The following is a 17,769-nucleotide window of genomic DNA, read 5'->3' on the forward strand; positions in this document are numbered from 1 at the left end:
CTTTCGGAGGCCACTTGACCGTGGGGAGGACATTCAGATTCCCCACCGAAGGCACTCCAGCCGAGAATTGAACAGGAGAACCTCTTGCTGTGAGGCAACAACGCTACCGTGGCTTCAAAATAGACTCTGAAGCCTAAAAGTCAGTAATACACAGGTTATCTCAGTCTTCACTGAACAGGCACTGTTTACAGATGTTGCAGTTGTTATCTTTTTCAAATTTATTAGTAGCCCTTAAGTCTGACAATTTGGACCTAGCGATCACTGAAAGATTTGTACCACTGTGCATTTTCCCCATTTGCCCATACAGAAGTTATAATTTAGAAAGTGGTTATGAAATTAAATGAAGGAAACTAGCATTTATGATAAACATAAATATATTTTGTTATATAAATACTTTGTTGATAACAGTATGCTGTTATTGAGCTTGGCAAATGGTGACCAGTGAAGATAATAATTGTCTTGTAAAAATCATAATGTTAGTGTAAGCGTTTTTGATGAGAGAGCCCTGGCTACATAGATGAATGTGGAACATTGAATGGGTCCTTGCTATTGTGAGAAAATGGAGAAAAATATGCATGGGATAATGAAAAGAAAACTGCATCTCTGTGATCACAAACAACTGAATGGTATATTTACAGTTCTTGGCCATAGATCCCAACCTTCCATCTCCAAAATGAGGAACACTAGCCATCATAATGTGGAACAAATGGGCAAAATGTGGAACACATACTAATGGCTTACTAACAACTTCTACTAGGAAGGCCATAGGATGGTTAAAATATGCTTTTTTTACTTATAAAGATCTTTTACTGAATTGATATGATTCATTTCTATTTACCATGGATTTCACTTAACAAAATTCCTAACACTGAATGTGTGACACAGTCTTTCAATGTGGAACTTCAAGGAACTTCGAGAAACATGAACTTTTTAAGACCCCAAATGAGGTACATTCCTCATAATGAGGTACACTTGAGAGGTATGTTCTTGGCTAATAATCAGGCGTAAAGATTTTATATATAATCTTTCCCTTGAGACAGCAGACTTCTTTTGAATAATTTCTTCACATTACTAGATTTATACATTGATTCACAGATAACTTACTAGGGTGTTGATCCTTGAGGATCTTCAGAAACCTAGCCACACATTCCCCAGAAGTTTATTTTAAGCAAGATTAACCCATTGTTCTTTGTGTTCTAAGTTTGAATAACATGAGCCTGGCAGACATTTACATGTTACCCTTTCCACAAAGTACAAGGGTGCTATACAAGGGCTAATTTGTTTTCCCATCCATTCGTCCAGATTATACCTGAAGAGAGTAATAGACTAATTTTGTTTTATGGTGCGGAAGGCAATTCCAGTGGAGTGATTTTCTTTGAAACATACCTATCCCTCCACCATGTTCTATTTACGTTGCAGAAGAGATTAAAACATTTTGAACCATTTTTTCTGTCACTGTTATATTTGTTGATATGCAGTATGTCTGACAGGTTGGGGTCAGCAGAGATTAGGCAAGGAAAGCACAGATCGCCTCTCAATAGTTTGATGCTGAGATATGAGATGTGGCTTTTAAGATGGTCAGTGTAGTTTTTGTGATTTAGGCCCTTTATTTTCTTGGCGGTGGTGTTGAGGTAACTTATTCTGTCAGGTGTTTGGGCAGATACAAACCCAAATAGCATTATACTCTAAGATCAGCCTGGTAAGTACAGAATGCAGTGGAATGATAACCTCTCTGTACCTGGAAGCCATAATCTTACTAATTAGCTGTGCAAATAAAAGGGCTTTGTCACAACAGTGACTGCATGAAGATAGCTCATTGTTTACATGGGTTTCCATGTTCCTGTCTCCTTGATCAGTTTTTGGGGGCTGTTTTGTCAATGTGATAGTTGTAGGAGATGTCATGTTTGTAGAAGGAAACTATTGTACATTTGTTAGCATATAACTTTACATCATGGTTTTGACACTTTGTCAGGAGAAAGGCCCTCATGAAGGGTCCTGGTGTCTTCGGAGAGTTTGAACTTGGTCAGTCATAAGCCCTTTGTCTTAGTTGTGGCCTCAGAAGTAAATGCCAAGGAGGAGTGGCCCAAGGACTAAACCCTGGAGTACACTGCTAGTGATGGGTCTTTAAGGTGGGCGCTTTACCTCCTCCAAATTTCCTAGATTCTGCTTGGTAAGCCAGTTTGCTGAGTTATGTAGGGATTACATAGGAATTTACATTTATGTGGGTAAGTTTATCAACTATACTGGTGTGTGGAATGGTGTAGATATGTGATGTACAAATTTTTTCTCATTCATAAGTAATTTTTTTGAAGAAGTCTACCAAATTAAGTAGGCAGATTTGCCTTGACAAAACCAAACTAGCTATGGCCAAGAATATATAGGTTGGCTGCATCCTTGTTTGTTCCATAATGATCTTTTCTGTAGCCTTACAAATGAGGCTGGTCAGGCTTTCTAGTCTAGGTCTGTTGATGCCCCAATCAGACACACCCCATGTGGAGGCTAATATTAAATAGCTTTTGTAGGGGGTATGACTGGGCCTGTTCCAGGCTGACCAGTAGGCAATCTGGTATGTTATCTAGCCGCAAAGAAATAGTGATCTTGGCCATGGATTGTACTGAGGACTTATTCCTGGGAGATTCAAGGCTGCTGTCTGGATACCAGTATGTATTTTAGGACTGTGGGGATGGGGGGTGGGAGAGGGGGTGAAGCTAGAGCTACATTTATCTGCTAGTAGACCGGCTATGTCTCCTGGGTCAGAGTATGTGATATTGTTTACCACTGTGCAGTTTTGAACATTGTTTCTGGGGTTCATAACATAGTTGAAGGCTTAACGACTGGCTTTTGCTTAGATAACTATTTTTACCATGTAGATAGCTTTGATTAATCTGATTAGGAACAGAGTGTTTTACCATTATATTTTTACTTGCAATGAGCTTTTTCCTTTATTATACAGCCCGTTTATCTTTGGGTTCCACCACAGATTGTTTTTTTAATTGGGTGTTGTATTTACATCAGGACGGGGGGGGGGGGCAGATGCATCTCTGCAGCTATTTACATGTGCATAAAATTTGATGGTGGAAGATTCTGCATTTGCAGAGGACCATCAGGGTGGAAAAGAATGTTGAATTTAGATAGGCCACAACACTATTTTGGCCGATTTAGCTTTAGCATAATCTCTGAATTAAAAATTACTTGTAGGATCCTTCTGTCTTAAATCTTATGGTGAATGTGACTGATTTATGGTCTGATTTCACTAGTGAGGAAGTTACAACTGGCAGGAAACAGTGCTGCCCTTCTGGCAGGAAACAGTGCTGCCCTTACTTTGGTGTGAACAAAGTCCAAGATTGCCTCCCTAGTTGGGGTGTGGACTATCTAGTCCAGCAAGTTTGTCTAGAAATCAATGGATAAATATGCTGGGGGATGCAAGTACCCTGTGAGAATAATGTTTTGTTGAATGCTTAGGGATTCCATATTAGTCAGGTAGGAAGTATGGGCGAGGGATTCCGTATTAGTCAGGTAGGAAGTATGGGCCAAGAAGGACATGGAGAGTGTCATAGTTATGTATTATGTGATGTGAATGGTAAGTTGGACATGGAGGAGTTCAAGATAGTTGTCCTGTCTGAGTCTGGAGGTGAAATTTTATTATATGAATATAGAGACACCACCACTTTGTGTCTTCATCTGTGTGTGTTGGGTCTGAATGTGTGGTAGGTTTCAAAACTTTGCACTGACAAAGAGCTCTCAGTCTTCGACCATGTCTCCATGACAGTTTAGTGATGCATTCTAGGGTAAGCAGTGCCTGCAGGGAGTGGAGTGTGTTTTGTTTTGGCTCCTAGTGTTGAGCACCGGTGCCTTAATGTTACCTGAATTCTGTTTTGTTATGTTAGAAGCTTTTGAATATGGGTGTTGCCTAAAAAGGCAGAAAAAGGGTGAATGATTTCTGCCAATATATGAAAGACTTATAGCAGGTAGGTGCAGGCAGTCCCTGGCAAGGCAGTTAGGGCTGTCTAACATCTCCTTTCCAGGCTGATGTACATTGTACCCTCTTTGAATGACACCAGAAGCTAAGCGAATTGTTGGTCCATCTTTTGTTATATTGCAGCATCATTCTTGATGAAGATAAAATGCTGCTCAGGTCTGGAGAAATGCCAGCACTCCAGGTCTCTCTCCATATAGTCCAGGAAGGTATTTGGTCATTTACACATGTTTATTTTAATTCATATACCCTTGTGGTGGAAAGACATGAGTGTATGCATGATGTGGTGAATCCTGGCCCCTGAGGCAACATACTGTTGTGACCCTCTTCCCACTCAGCCTGATAAGTGGTGCAACAGTCTCTCTCTATGTAATCTCTTATGAGTAGGATGTTGGGCTGTGTGGAGGTTTGCCTTATGGCCTTTGGGTCGAGACACTGCGAGTTATAGAGGTGTGATTCATAGTGGGTGCTGCTTGAGTTAGGTTGCTGCAGATACTATTGTTGCTTTTTGGAGGCCTTTCCAGTTTATGCAGATGACTTTTAAGAGCCTCAGCATATATAGTGTCTGAGTTTGGTGTGTGTGAGAGAGGCTTTGTGTGATGGTGTTACTGACTATCTCTAGGGAATTTGTAGTGGCTGTGTTTGAGCCTTGCTTTCAATGACATATAACTATCTCTCACACAGTATCATTTTAAGTATGATGCGCAGATTTACTGATAAGCATCCATCACTGTATTGTTTCATGATGCCCGTTTCCACCAAACTGTCTGTAGAGACAGTTGGAAAGTGCAAATCTATGGTACCAGATGTTTATTTGCATGTGGTGCTGAAGGAGTGATACCAGTGGGGTTCTGAACTATCTTTATGAGTAAAAATGGCAATCCAAGTCTAAACACAAAGAGCAGTGCTCCCCTGCATACAAACTAGGACAGACTCTGCAGAGTACTAAGTACTCAAGGAATTTAGGTTAGTTTTATAAGGAAAGATAACGTTTTAAATTCCTGCATTTGTAAACAGCACAGCTCAACATCACTACAAGATGAGTAGCATCGTGCAACTGCAATTAGAAATTGAAATTAAAAAAAAAAAAAAAATCAAATAGCCTTCTGGTCAGGCACAGAAAAATGTGCACACGTGTTATTTTAGCAATCGCAAGCAGAAACTCTTCCTCTCTGCTCCCACTAAAGTATAAGCCAACACTTTCTAACTATATATTACAAAAAAAGCCAAAAGTGCATATCTAGCAGGTATTGAGCTTTACCAGGCAGAATAAAAATAGTAAATACTTGACATTTAAGATATCAGTTGTAGTTGAGCAAAAACAATACATCAACAGTGAGATGGTTGCCAAGCGTTGTGAAGCTCTGACTAAATGAGCAAAGCATGAAGCAAAACATCTGCCTTACACAAGAACTGAAATTAAAAACAAACTTCAAAACAGCCATCTGGCCAATTGCATGGGAACTGTCAGAAATCTAGGGTGATCTCAAGCCTTTATTTGTATTTTATAGTGAGAAGTTATGATAGAAGCACTTAACTGTTGCTGCATAATTGTAAAGAGCCTACTAATATGTATATAGACATTCCAGAACTTTCATGCAGAATGTATTTGATACTAGTTTCCTTTTCTTAAATACATAGATAAAAGAATTAATGATGCAGATGGTGTCATTGTTTAGATTTTATTGCATAATTTTATTCGATTAGGTAGTTTGAAACAAAAAGGCTGTGCGTGCATGTGTGCACGCGCATGTAATGTACAAAGAGTATATGCTGACTTGGTGAATTATTTAAACGTAAAGGCATAGACACTGAAGTGATCAATGCCATCACTGTGAAATTCAACACACTGAAAAACTTAAAACGTCTAAAATAAAATTGGTTGCAAAATTATATAAAATTGGTTGCAAAATTAGATTCCCCTTGTGAACAGAACTCCAAAACCCCACCATGTACTCGGATCAAATTTGTGTGAATAGTGGTAGTGTTACGGAAAGGTTTCCCCGACAGGAAAGTGTCTGGCTAAGGTTAGTATTAGCAAGTATTGAGGTGTGCGGGGAGTTTTACATGGGCTGTTTTATAGGATTTGTGATTATGAATTTTTTTACTTGTTTCTACACTGTTTCAATCATGCTTGTTAGAGCACTTTGCACTCTTACTTTATAAACTGTAGTTGAATCATTTTATTTATATATAAAGATACATAGAAACATACCTATATAAAATGTGTGTATATCCCCCTAACAAGGGATCAAGGGTGTTGGACAGATTTGGCAAGTGTGCGTATGCTTCGGCTACCTTTGCACTCAAAATCATTGAATTATTTGGCACACTTCACAAGAATACAGAGATATCTGATAAAGGAACTTTCAAAACTTCCTCTGTGACCAGTCCTCCTGACGCTCAGTCTTCTTTGGCCTCGCAGTTGGCTACCCTACTATCAATCACCAACTCATCGATGAAGCTCATCTACCATATGGCTGAAGGTACCTCAAGGCTGGCAGGTTCAGACATTTTCATTAGGAGGCATGGCTGGATGCACTTGTCTGACTTGAGCCCTTCAAGTCTTTTTCATCAGTGTGGCTTATGACGGAAACTCTCTTTTTAGCCCTAAAGTTAAGGGGACACTGTCCAGGGGAGAGCAAGATGGAAAGACCCTTCAGTTTGACTACATTTTTCGATGACTCAACGTAGCTTTTCCAGGAATCTATGAGGTGGCCAGAAATGTGGTTCAGGAAGTCCAGAGGTCCTGTTAAAGATCCCTGTGGAAGTAGTTCCCCCAGGGGCAGAGGGGGGAACTTGAATGGAAGATGCTGACCATGCGGCAGAGGAGGCCTGCAGATCCATGTGTCCAGAGATTCCTTCTCCTACAGACCATGCAACCACTCCTGAAAAGACTTGATTTGTTTGCCTCTAGAGGCAATTGGGAGTCATTTTTCTCTTCATCCGTGTATCTTTTATAATGCCTAGCCATGCTCTCTAGGGCAAAGGTTATTTCCAGAGGTTCATATAATTCCCTCTTTCCTGCCACCTCCATGTCTATGCAAAATTTCCAATATTTCACCCAGTCAGAGGAAAGCAGCAGTACTAGAAATACAAAAGCTGTTAGAAAAGTCATCCAGGAGGTCCAACCAGACCAGATAGAATCTGGAACTCGCTCCAAATTCTTTAGCCCCAAAGAAAACAGGAGACTGGAGACAGATTTTTGACCTCAGCAGTCTGAACAAATCATTTTTGCATACCAAGTTCTGGATTGTCACAGTTCAGTCCATTCTGCCCTTTTAGGCAAGGACAAACTGCATGTACTTGATAGACCTTCAGAATGAGTACTATTTACATGATATTTATATTACGTGATTTTAACTTCTGCTTTTGAAAAAAAGTGATGTCTTTGTAAATACTTTAGTTTTTGTTCTGTTCAATATGGTGTTCAGTATGTAAATATGTATTTGATTAAAAGTTAAATCTTTGTTATAATTGTATCTGTAAAATGTTTATATATAAAAACCAATAAAGTTGCTTTAAAAAAAAAAAAAAGAATGAGTACTATCGCACAGAAATGAACAGACAATCCAGAAGGTATTTACCCTTCTGGCTGGGAGCCAACCATTACCAGTTCAGAGCACTGCCCTTTGGCCTTACCACAGCCCTCAAGGATGTTCACCAAATGCATGGCAGTAGTAGCAGCTCACTTGAGGCTACAGGGATTCAGAGTATTTCATACTTTGACTCTCTCATTACCGCCATGACTGGGCATCTACTGATATGAGCTCGAGACCAGATACTCCAGACTTGCACCCAACTAGGGAAAACCATAAATTCTAACAAATCTCAGAGCCATCTCCGACACTGGAGGTCATAGGAGCCATTTTCAACATGGCATCAGTGACAGCTTCTCTTCCTCTAGACTGTCCGATTCCAGGTCAAAAAAATAATTCACAGCTCTGCAATCTCAGCACATTACATCCTACAAGCCTTGGTATCAATGTCTGCGGCTATAGTCCTAGCTCATATGAGGATTCTTAAATTGATGTTTGCAAATTAGTGGTCCATTCTTCATCAGCACATGAGCACTCTGAGACTTGCCCATGTGTGCAAAAGATACCTTTGGTGGTGAATCCACTTGACTATCCCTTCATTCTTCCTCACCGCTAGGCCATAGTGACCATGGATGCATCCCCGATTGGGTGGGTGGGGCACTTTTTACAGTCTGAAAATACAGTCCAAGGCACATGGTTTCCCGAAGAGGCAGTGCTCTTAGCATTGCAGGCCTTCTTGACTGCCCTTCTGGAACAATTGCAATTCAGACAGACAATATGTCCATAGTTTGGTACATCTACAAATGAAGAGGAACCAGATCTTACTCTGAACAAGTTGAGCAGGTTCCTTCTACTGCATTACCAGTGGTCTCTCAACAAGAATGTGGTGAAAATGATTTGTCAATGGGGCCAGCCATGCTGCAACCTATTTGTGCCTCCCCTGAACAAGTGCAGCAGGTTCTTTGCCCAAATCCCCCTGAATCACTGAGAGATGCTGTCCTGCACAATTGGCCCCATGGTCTCCTATAGCCTTGTCCCCCAATTCCCTTAATCCCCAAATTTCTGCAGAAAGCATCCCAGTTGAAGAGGAAAGTCATCCTCATTGCCCCTTACTGGCCTTGACAAATTTGGTCCCTCTCCCTTTGGTCTCATTTAATCTGCCCTCCTTGGAGTCTGGATCCAGTTGTGAGCCTTCTATCTCACCCAACAGGTATGATTCATCTGGATATCTCAAACATAAGACTGACTGCATGGTGTCTCCACTTACACTGATAGCCAGGCAACATATCCTCACCTCCCATGTTTATCATATACTCTTGTCTTTCCACAAAGCTTCTACAAGGAAACTTGACTGAAGTAAATGGAAGAGGTTTGTCTTTTGGCTATGGGAGGAGCTCGGGAATTTTAGTGGCCATGAGCTAAAAATGGCCGAGTCAGGTCCGAGAACTGGCTCAGAAGCCCAATTGTTGAAGAATGAAAATGGACAACACAGATGGAAAGGTATTGTGACTGCATAACTTTTTTCCCACTACATTTATTTTTCTTTATCACAATGTATTGAAGTCATGTGCATTGAAATTATCTACACGTTAACAGTTTTTTCTAAGGGAAAGTTCCTTGATCTATGTACCATTTTAGTTGTAATGTGACAACTTGTTTAAAATAGTAAACTGTGATTAGGAGATGGTATTGTTGGATTCAGCAGTAGTTTCATAGGTTTGCCAGTGCAGCTTGTGGTCCACTGGTCTTTCATAATTTTGATTTGTCCTAACCACATGTTGATATTTTCTGTTCCCACATGCATATTAAGTAATGTTTAAAGCAAGTTTAACTTCTATGAGGAAGCTTACTCCAAGACCTTATACTGGCTGGTGTAATATGATTTTTTTTCACTCCACGTTACAGGGGTCAGAGTTGCATACTTTAAAATAAACCAAACTTCCTTGTGTATTAACTTCTTTTTAATATCAAAATACCCTTCTGGAATATTTAACTTTTCTAAATTCGTACCTCTAAGACCAGCTGGATCATTGTAATGGTGAATTTTAAAATGCATAGCAAGAGGGCTCCTGTAGAACAGGAATACCTTCCTATAGATCTAAATGGAATTCCATTAATTCTATCAAATGTATTTACAACTAATACACTTTTATTACAATGAAAGGTTCCAACACATATAGGCTGAATTGTTGGTCTGTTTGTTCTGGCCTTTGTTTAATTTAATGTTTAAAATGTTCTGGTTACTGATTTTTAAAGTGGAAATGTTTCCTTGCCAAAGCTGGACAGGTGGTGAGCCAAGTTGATGTGATATTTTCTGGGTGTAGTTTACAAGTCTAGTGACAAAAAGTTGGGATATTTTCTGGGTGTAGTTTACAAGTCTAGTGACAAAAAGTTGGGAAATCATCAGTCGGTCCCTCAGGAAGAGTATCATTATTAATGATGTTCCTGTGGTCAGTGGTAAAATCCAGAGTTGATATGTTTATTAAATTTAGCTGCAGTATTCATTAGTTGAGAACCCATAAAAATTTATGGTAGGTAAAGGAGATAGGAGTTGCAGGTTACAGAATGCACGTTAATGTTTAGGTCCTGCAAAGGAATATTTTAGGGTATCTGTAGTTACCCAGGATGTAGTGCCTTCTGTTGTAAAGGTAATATTACTTGGGGGACTCTAGAATGCAGTTATACACAGGCTATTATGGGTATTGTGATTTAGAAGTAGATCAGCATCTGTGTTGAACTGAGGTGAGAAAGACTGTGTGCTAATTTCTCAGGGTATATGCTTGTAGCACCTACAGCATTTTTACATTTTGGACAGCTCTGTGAAGAGAGAATTCCTTTAATTTCAGGTTTTAACCAGGTTTCACAAAAAGTATTGGGATGTTTGAGGCATAAGAGTAAAATCTAGGATTATACTGCATATGCTTCCATGATTGATGCTGAAAAATGTTCTCCTTGATACCTGGGCTAGGATGATTGCTGCCTCATGGCTGAAATGATAAGAATTGACATTAAGGAAATTGTGTTTTGCAACGGTTAAGAAAACATAGATACCATAGGTTGATTAATCCCTGCATTAAAAAATGGACCCATTTTAAATGTACAACTTATCTTCCACAGGACAGAGCAGCAGGAAATGGATAAACAGTAGAACAACAGGTAATGGAATTGGGTAGTTTTCCTTTAACTGTTTAACAGCCAGGACATCTGTCAGAGCCATGTGGCCAATAGAATATTTTTTTTCCCTCTTCAGATGGTTCTATGTATTTAGATCTTGTATGAGGCAGATTCATTGGGAATTCAAAATGCTATGTTGTCCTATCATGAAGGAAAGAAACTGAGCTGCAGTTCTTGGAATATGTTTATCCCTTACTTGTTGAAGTCACTTCAATGGTGGAATCTTCAGCTAAGAATCAAGGCCTACTCTTTGCCTTTCCAAAACCAACTCTAATTCACAGTATTCTCATTTGCTGGAGGAGGGGATCACACTCTGAAAATGATGATCCAAAGTTTATGATTCTGTTCTGGGAAAGAGTCATGACAAACTACAACTATGTTGACAGTCTGGTTAGCAGTTTCTGCATTCAAGATAGTATTGAAGCCAGGAGTTCTGTCCATACTCAGGCAGCACAGATGTCATATGGTGCATACCAGTTGGCACCTATTTCTGTCCACTTTGAGGGCTACCTATTTGGGAAAGTGCTTCAGATTAATTTCTCTTTGGGTAGCTTACATCTCAAACTAATATTTAGGCAAACTCTTTAAAGAAGAGAATACAATTTATTTGCTACTGAAAGTTAAACAGATTGTGTCTTCAGTAGTTGATCTTTCTGCTGGTTTCTAAAGCACTGTTTCTTGGTGTACTCGGTGACCTCAAACATTGTACTGGTAACGGTATTGTCAGCTTGCCTGTGTATATTTTTTCTGACTCTACAGCTGCTTTAAAAAAAAAAAAAAAGTAAGCAAGTGTGGTCAAATGACCTCCTTGTAACCAAGATTTATTTATTTATTTATTTTACATTTGTTAACCGTGTTAGTCCAGCTGAGCATTAGCTCATTTTCAGTGGAGACCCAAGGAGAAAAGCTCCCCAATGAGTATTAACATTTTACATACAGTCAACAAGAAAACTGCATTGGCAGCTAAACAATTAGAGAAATAACATTTTACAATATTTTACAGAAATCAGTTTGGTACAAATGTTAGAGATCAAACTGCAAAAAGCATTTACAACAAATCATACAGAAAAGCAGTAGAGTACAATGTCAGAATTCTTTCAAAAAAAACTTGGGTACAATGTCAATGGAGAGAAACCGGTGTTCATTATTTGTAAGTAGTTCTATAAAGTATAGGTACAGATGGAGTAGTAAGGTAATGTTGAGGTTAAGCAATGAGACAGAGAGGTAGATGAATATTAAGACAGTAGAAAAGAAAGGAGGGATGAGGGACAGAAGCTAGGGTTAGGTAGTTTCAGGGAGGATGACTACAATGGCAGGACCATTTATTTATTAGGTATTCACGAGTGGCTAGTTTGAAATGTTTTGTTTGGTCAAGGGACCTAATTTCTAGGGGTAGTTTGTTTCAAGTTGAAGCAGGGTTTATAGTTCTAGAGTAAACACCCTGATTTTGTTTTGGGTTTGTAGATCTGTAGGAAGTCTTGGTCTGAGCTACGTATCCTACGTGTCCTGTCTGGGGAATATTTAGATACTAGTGTGTAATTGCCCTCGTGTATGGGACCTTTATACAGCAGTTGTCTCTTCCTAATAATCTAACCAATACAATGTCAACTTTGTGAATACCGTCTTCCTATATTTGACACCACAGAGGAGCTTCGGTTGACTGCCAGTTATTGGACACTGAAAGTCCTAACACTAGAAACATCTTAGCAAAATGAATTTTCTATTTTGTGCTAAGATAATGCTGCAGATGAAGTCACAAATTCCTCCCCACACAATCCACTACCTTCATGGTTTTATTTTAATCTGGTTTAATTTCATGTAAAGAAAAATTGTCTTTCTGTTAAGCATGTCCTTGGGTTTTAAATGGGTCAGTAATTGTGCATTGAAATAGTTTTATACCACTACAGAAAGGTTCTCCTGTAAAATGTCAAAAGATGCAACATTGGGAAGTACCAAGCTTCCACTCACTGGTACCTGAGGATTTGCAACAAAGATTTTCTCCTGAAAAAGTCTGCATCTGTAGGCCTGCGCTCTTAGTTTTAAATGCATCAAGAAGAGTGCTATACACACAGAGCTATCTGAGGAGGAGCACCTGATCTATGATATATAGCAATAAGTAGCCTGTTTTTTTTTTTTTTGCTTATTTGTAGTAGTTATTGCTTATTCTAGATATTTATAGCAATTTTATTGTATACTGCATACTTGTACTGCATTTCATAACTATTGGCTCACTGCTGGTTTTCTGCTGTGATAAACATTTCTGTAGTGTGTTCTGTCTAAAATAGTCTAGGTAGTAGCTGTAATATTCTTCATATTCCTGATCGTGTTGTGGGCCTAGTTGTTTATTAGAGGCTGTTTTCTCAGCTCATTGTCCAGGCCATCTTAGTTAACAAAGACCATCCCCCACTTGGGGAGAGTTTAGTGTTTATGGTCATTGTCTAGTTGGGTTGCCAGGTCTACGGCTTGGAGAAAGCACCTCATTGGTTCCTTTGAGCTTTTTTTAAACTTGTTTCAGGTTTCAACTTTGTTACTTAAGAAGTTAGTGTTTCAGCCATTACACACAGAGCTATCTGAGGAGGAGCACCTGATCTGTGATATATAGCAATAAGTAGCCTGTTTTTTTTGCTTAGTTATAGGTTATTCTAGATATTTATAGTAATTTTATTGTATACTGCATAACTTGTACTGTATTTCATAGCTTTTGGCTCACTGCTGGTTTTCTGCTGTGATAAACATTTCTGTAGTGTTTTCTGCCTAAAATACCTTCCCACTACCTGCTGGCCTTGCAGTTGCCCGCCCCTACTCTAAATTTCATCTTGGACATTCCTCCCAGTTTAGTGTCATTATTCATTCTACCTAATACAGAGAGAAAATCTGAGAAGGCCAATCCACTTAGTTTCTTTCCTTCTTCCTTTCTCCCTTTGTTTAAAAAAAAAAAAAAAAAATGCTCGAATCTCCTTTTGTTCTGACCGTGCTTCTCAAACATTTTGGAAATAGAGTATATTTTAGTGCATTTATTAAAATTGTATTTGCCTTAATATTGCTACAACTCAAGTGCTCTAGGTTGCACTGCATTTTAATTGTGTGTTTTAGCTCCTTTTCTGTATATATAGACTTTTCTGTATATGTAGACTAGCTACTTATTCTACTGTATTACTGCCTCTTGAATCGTTTTTCAGTTGTGCACTTGCCTTGCTTCATTTAAAAAGTTTTAAATTGCTAATTTTGTAAAGTTTTAATTGCATTTACTGTTTAGGACCACACACTCGTGTGTTAGCCTTTTCTGTGTTTATTTACTGTATTATTGCATTGTTTAGCCTGTTTTAACCAAAAAAAAAAAAAAAACTATCTTGTTTGCTCATTTGCCACCTTTCCTAGCTAGTATAGTCCATATCCCAGGCTTTGCTGGTTTCAGGACTTTATTTTCTGTGTTCAGAGCTATCCAGACCTTGCTGTGGTAGAGGGAAGTCCTGCTACTTACCAATTGGAGTGGTGAGCATTGTACTGCCTATCTAACACTACAGGCGTGGTTTCCAGCTCTGAAACTGTAATTCTATTAGCCATTTTGGGCTGATTTCTATCCCTTTCAACTTTCTGGCTTAAAAACTTGTGTTTGCACATTTTTTGCATCGTGCAGCACTGCGGGGCTACAGTTAAACTATTCCAGGTGCCAGAAAGTCTTTTGTTCAAATTTTCCCTTAGAACTAGCTGGTTTCTCAGCAGTATCACTAAAATCTGAAACCCTGTGACTAGCACTTGCTGTAGAACCTGCTGGAAAGAACTAGGAAGCCTTAAACTTATACAAGCACTCAACTCTCCTTGTTAATAAGGAGAAATTAATAGTAAGCACTAAACGGCCTATAATTGCAAAGTACCTTGCAAAGGTAAGGGAAAACAGCTCTTGTACTTTACAAAAAAAAGCACCTAAACAGGCATGTCCAAGGGTCAGCTTCCGGTGATTTCTCCTGTCCACCTGGTGAATCTGGGTGTACTGGGGCAATGCAGCAACTGCCTCATGTTCACAGACTAAATTCTCCTCCTACCACCCAGCACTACAACCTGTGAGAGATGCACTTACATAGCCAAACTGGAAGCAAAGCTCTCTCCAACCAAGATTGTGCTAGTCAAGAGAGGAAGGTTAACACCTGCACTACACTTCAAGCAACATATAGCCATCCAAAACCCACACCATCAACACCCACACATAGCAACACTAAACCCACATATGCGGAGGCCCTTAACATTAACCTGCCCAAGCAACAAGGACCTCTGAAGCCAAAACGCAAGCAAACACCATTCACAACCAAAGTGACACATGGCTCACAACACCAGTGTGCCACCCAACAGCAGCCTCTAAGGCAAGACAACGTACCCAACACTTTAGTCATAGGTGTCTCTATAGTCAGGCACACTGATGTCCCACTCACCAAGCTGAACGAGGATAAAATTACAATCACCTGCCTGTCTGGTGCCAGGATCCACCACAGAATGCATGCACTTAAGTCACTCCACAACAAGTACAAATATGACTCTGTCATTGTCCATGTTGGAGTGAATAACTTGAGATGTACCTCCCTGGACTACATGAAAAGAAACATGGAAGAGCTCTCAGATCATGTGGACAAGGCAGGTATGACCATAGCCCTGAGTAGCATCCTGCCTTCACCCAGAATGATTCCAGCAGAGTAGAAGGACAAAATGATTGACTTCAACAATTGGCTAAGCTTCTGGTGTCATTCAAAGGGGATCCAGTATCTGTCTGCCTGGGACGACATGCTCGTCAAACCACGATGCTTTGCCAGAGATGGTCTGCACCTGTCACCCCTGGGATTCGGGTTACTGGCTAAAGCTCTTGCCTATAGTGCCTTTTTTTAGGCAAGGTTCAAAGGACAAAACCACCACTGTAACAGATACAAGCATGCAAAATCTGAAGGTAATGCTACTCAATGCTAGAAGTCTAAACCTCAAAATGTACACTCTCGAGGCACTCCTAAAAATGGAGAACATTGACATGTGTGCAGTAAATGAGATCTGGTTCAAAGCTCCAGACAGCACCCCTGCAATACCATGCTACAACTCTTACCCCACTGTCCATATTCACCAAGGATATTCACACCTCCAGGCTAGCTGCCCAACACAATGCATCTGAAATTCTCCAGGTGCAACTAACACTAGGTAAGACTGCAATCCAAATTGTAGCTTGCTACAGATCCCCCACCAGGCCCCAAGATTCTCACTACACCTTTCTAAACATACTGGAAAATATTAAGATACAACCAAACACCCTAATACTGGGTGATTTCAACTACCCTGCCATTAACTGGGAAAACTACTTTGATACGAACACCTTTTCCAAACGGTTCTTGGAATTCATAAATTCCAACACCCTGGATCAACTAATCTATTGTCCCACCAGGGGCTCCAATATCCTAGACCTGGTCATTACCAACATGGGAGATGCTCCACACCAGTGGTCACCTCCTCATTGGTCAGGTCTGACTATAAGCAAATCACCCTTGACATCCACATCCCACCCCCACCCCCCAGAAAGGAAACCTCTGTAAAAAAAACTTCTTCAAAGCCAACTTCATGCTACTCAAGTCAGAAGTGATAAACCTTCATGACACCCATGCAGATGGGAGCTGAAAGTTCGACTGCTGAATCCTACACTAAGGCACTGTATGAGCACATCCACTCATGCATGAATCATGCCATCCCAAATAGAACCAAGATGCTCTCCTCCAAAAAAAAGGAAGCCAATCTGGTGGTCCCCTGCCATTAACAAACTATACAACAGAAGGAAGAAACTGTTGCAGAAAAGAGGAAAATCCCAGGCTGCAAAAAAACTCCCTTACCAGCATCAGTAAGAAGGTGAGATCCCTCATAAAATCCTTCAAAGCTAGCTACAAAAATAAAATTGCCAAAGACAACCACAAGGCATTCTATAGTTGTCAAGAATTTAAATGGTAATGCTCGGATCTGCTCTGAGCAACAACAGAATGGCATTAAATGTACTGATCCCAAGGATATTGCCAATATCCTGGCAGATCGATTTAGTGCCAACTTCACCCCCCTCTCACCCCCTAAAGGGTCCATCTCAATACCAAAAGATTGCCAAATTCCGGTAATCACGGCCACACAGGTAGAAACCGCACTCTCCAAAGCTAAGAATACAGCATCCATGGGACCAGATGACATCCCGGGCTGTGTACTACATGAACTGGGTATCTCCCCTAAGTGTCATGTTTAATCATAACCTCACCTCAGGCTTAATGCCCACTGAGTGGCGCACAGCTACAGTTATCCCACTCCACAAGGGGGGATCCGCCTTGGATCCTGGTAACTACCGTCCCATCAGTCTGATGAGTCTGATCTGCAAGGGCATAGAACGCATTATCATGGAACATTTAAACAAAGACATTGGCAACCTTCAAACACTGGACCCTACCCAGTTTGGGTTCATGAAGGACCAATCTTGTCTTCTGAACCTGATTGACTTCTTTGAATCAGTCTCCAGAGCTGTGGACGAGGGTAAGGCGGCCCCGGCCCACACAGCCTATCTGGACCTCGACAAGGGGAACACCATCCCCCACTCTGGAATCATAGATAAACTTGCTAAGCTGGGCATAAATCCCTACGTCACTCGATGGGTTGCCAGCTGGCTTACTGACAGATCCCAGACTGTAAAAGTAGCTGACTCCAGATCCAGCCAAGTGACAAGTGGAGTACCTCTGGGTTCAGTCCTGGGACCGCTCTTGTTTGGCATCTACTTCTCTGAAGTACAGGCCCAACACTAAGGGACTCTGGTTAACAAAATTCGCAGATGACTGCAAACTGGGAGCCATTATTGAATCCCCAAATGATGTGGATATTCTACAAAAGGGCCTTACAGAAACAGATGCTTGGTGCCAGAGCTGTGGGATCAAGCTTAATGCCAAGAAATGCCTTTGGGGAAAAAACATGTACCATGAATTACTACATAGGTGGCAGTACACTAAACACCGAAAGTGTGATGAGAGACTTAGGGACACAGGTGGACAGTGGTCTCACCTTCGATAACCACATCCCCACAACAGTCAG

The 17,769-nt window shown here is 40.3% G+C and overlaps 1 protein-coding gene across 3 annotated transcripts in view; it reads left to right on the forward strand.

The window, feature by feature from the left end:
- Positions 1 to 17,769, forward strand: part of LOC122808127 (uromodulin-like) — a 322,838-nt gene that overhangs the window by 244,642 nt on the left and 60,427 nt on the right. The gene's annotated exons all lie outside the window — the stretch shown is intronic.

The sequence above is a fragment of the Protopterus annectens genome, chromosome 8.part0 (assembly GCF_019279795.1).
Source record: "Protopterus annectens isolate FY-2018-M chromosome 8.part0, PAN1.0, whole genome shotgun sequence".
NCBI lineage: Eukaryota > Metazoa > Chordata > Ceratodontiformes > Protopteridae > Protopterus > Protopterus annectens.